Raw genomic sequence first — 3645 nt, 5'->3', positions numbered from 1 at the left:
GAAGTGGGGAGTTAAATATTTTTATAGTTGACCACAATAGTCAACCATGTGTAAATTTTAATGAATTATTCTTCCAATTAAACAGAAATTAAAGCAAGCAAGAAAAGTAAAACATATATGTGATCAGATTAATTCACTACAATTTGTTCAAATTCAATCTGAAACTGATTCACAGTATTCAAGAGGGAGCTGAGTTAATTTGCAACAGCCATGGGTTTATTTTCCTCAATCAGTTTATAGCACCAGACATGGAAAAATTGTCACATGTACTCAAGAATTAATTAGTATATCAACTCATGACACACAAAGGGTGAGACTTTTTAAATTTGGGATACGTTATTCTACAGCAGAAGAAAGTTTCCTCTGTTCATCATATAAGGAGATATTCTTGATGGGATAGGATTAACAGGATCATTACTCAGTTGTAGGAGGAAGGTAACCAAATAATGAAAGAAGTTCAAACTGACCAACAATGGAAGACAATAACACCTGCTTTGTTCAGAATTGCAAAATTTAGAGAGTTTGTTTCAGTCTTGCTTGGTCTCTGGTGCACAAACTAATGATAACCTTTTAGCTTGGCCTGTGGACACATTGTGTGATGGCTGTCATTCTGAAAATCTCTGGATTTTTTTCCCTAGAATTCGGATTATGTTGCTGAACTATTTAATTAGATATGTTAGATCAAGGCTACTGCTATATAATCGTTTACTGCTGGATGCTTTCTGTGTTGTGATTCAACATAAATAATTAATTACTATCTAATGTTGGTGATGTTTGGTTTTCCAGGCAGTGAAATGATGTTGATTGCTCTCTTTACTCTTGTCAGCTGCTACTATTTGGGTATTTGTTTTTTTACTGAATATGACTAAAGTAGCATAGATTGTGGGTAGTGGAACATAAAGCAAGAGACATGCCAATTCAAAGAAACTGAATCAATTTATTTAATAAGGTGGTAAATGTAAAAGAAAGACTTTTGGGGCAAAAGTAGAAAGAGGGACACACTTGTCCATCACTTCACTTCAAGGAAAAGCAATTCATTGAAATCATGCGATATGCCAGTCCAATTGCCATTCTCCCTATCATCTCCATATGCCATTATAAGCAGCACCGTTTATTTGCTCCTCAAATCTGTCCTCACAACCAGCTCAACTCATTTAATTATCCCACCCGGGACGGTTTAGAAGCATGTGTAGACATAAAAATCCTCAAATGATTCTGTTGGATTGAATATATACATGTGTGTGTGATAGGATACTGTATTATGTTTGGGACAATACTAGATTGAACAAAATAATTATATTCAAATTTCATAATAATATAATAAAATTTATAATATTAATGTTCAAAATATATTGGCAAAAATTGCATTTATAATATAAATAGTTTTTAAATATATATAATTATAAATTTCAGTAGGAAATTCAGGGCTTTTTAGTCCATCATTTATGGGGTTTCTTGTTTGCCTGATCTTCAGGATATCTATGCCAAACCTTGTGCCTAGGTTGGGAGAAGCTAGCAGTTGTGACCATGGTAACCTTAAACAATTCATAATCTCGGCTATGGCTTTGGTGTGGGAAGTGAGGCTACCCTTTATGCAGATCTTTTTGTTGTTTTTGTTGTTGTTTTTTGTTTTGCTGCCATTGGGAGAGATGGACAGAGATTCTATGGTATTCTGCTCTTGCTTGACTTTTTGTATAGGATCGCAAGATTGTAGAGATTAGGCTTCTTGTGGTTGTGCACTCTTGCTTAGACTTTCATTTTGTGTATTTCTTCTATGACAATTCTTTTTAATACAACCATATAACACGGTTTGACACCTCTCAGTGATTTATCCATTTTAAAGTAACAAAAATTTATATTCTTTTGAAAGTCATTTTACAATTTCCACACTTTTTGATAAGATATATACGAAAGAAAAGATGAATGAATTGTTGACTCATCAATTTCATAAAATTAATTAACACTACTTGACCTCCTTCAGTGATCTGTCCAGGTTGCAATACAACTTATAACTATACACTTGTTTTTATTATAGACTTTGAATAAGCTTTAGCTAATATCTCATTGATTTTTACATGTGATTGTTTGTTCAATAATGTACCTGCGATTATTTTATTTAATAAGAGGTTTTATTAAAACATAATTTAAAGAATGAAATTGTTAATAATAATAATGTCAAAGGCCATGGGCCGTATGAGGAAGAAGTCATTAAAGGTTGAATGGATCATCTATTTGCTACTAATTGGAATAGAGAGACTTTGGGCTTCTGCGGTGTAAGTTGACAAAAGGCTAGTCTGTTCTAACCTTGGTTTGGGCTTTTTTTGCTTTGTAAATTGTTGTTTCTTTTTGGTCCAGCCTTATTTTTTTTGTTAAGCCTGTTGTAATGGATGGTACATCCAGCTTTTAGGCTTTTGATTTGTTTGCTTCCTTGGGCCTGTCCAAGGTAAGAGAGTTGTGGGGGGTTTTTCCTCCTTTTTCTCTGTATTATTTCGTTTTTTTATACAATTATCAGGTTTTCTTAAAAAAAAAAAAAAAAAAAAAAAGATAATTATACTCTAACTATTCATTCTTTTGGTATTAAAATATCAAAATCACTAACCGTCCATTCTGCAACTTGGTCTTGACTACTAACATAAATTTCAGTCCCCAAGCCTANAAAAAAAAAAAAAAAAAAAGGTGTTATAAAGCAAATAATAGGGTTTGATTAGCTCCTCTGGTGATCTTTTCATTTGTAAGTGAAACGAAATGAAAATTTTACAATTTCTAAAGAACAAAGTCCATTGTGTTAACTAAATTGAAAATTATACTGTTGCAGCTAATATATAAAACACTTTATTAGCTCAGGTAAACGCTTATATCAAGAGAAGATCTTGTTCTATAAAGGCAATAAAAAATAAACGACTTAGTTTTCCCTTCCTAATTTAACAAATCATTATAAAACAAAATATGAAAATAATTATATTTTGTCCAATAATTTTCCTATAGTAATATTATTTAACAAGATGTTCTAACATAGCATAGTTTAAGAATATTGAAAATCATTTAAATATATTTTACTCGCAAGTGCACAATTGTTTATTTATTCTTTATTTCTTTTTTTTTTTCATTGGTTCTTCTTCCCTTTTCTTAGCTCTCAATGATTTAGTTATTGAATTCTTCATCACTTGAAAATGAATGAAAAGAATTGAATTTTGAGATAAAAATTGAATAAATTGGTCGTGCTAAGAGGATTGAGAAACTAGAGTCTGTTTTGAAAAGATAGGAAACTGATATGATGACACATTTTTTAATACAATTATATATCAATGTTTGATATTTCTTAGTGATTTATCCATCTCAAAGTAATAACAATTTATATTCTTTTGGAAGTTATACCACACTTGTTTTGAACGTCAAAATTTGAGATAAGTAACAATTTAGAAATAGACATTTTATTAATTATTTTCCCAAAAAACTATTCCTTTTAAAATATTGTTATTTAGTTTCTAGCTTGTCTTATCTTATACTTCAAATTGAATGTGGAAAATTTTTATGTTAGTTGTATTGACCTGCTGACTTGGACGACTGTCAACTTTTTCTACAGTGTTATAAGCGTAATTATTTTTATTTCTTAAAAAAAAAAAAATCTCTTTAGGGCTTAACAAT

This window comes from Pistacia vera, unplaced genomic scaffold (assembly GCF_008641045.1).
Source record: "Pistacia vera cultivar Batoury unplaced genomic scaffold, PisVer_v2 Contig177, whole genome shotgun sequence".
In the NCBI taxonomy this organism is placed as follows: Eukaryota; Viridiplantae; Streptophyta; class Magnoliopsida; order Sapindales; family Anacardiaceae; genus Pistacia; species Pistacia vera.
This window is presented reverse-complemented; position numbering follows the sequence as displayed.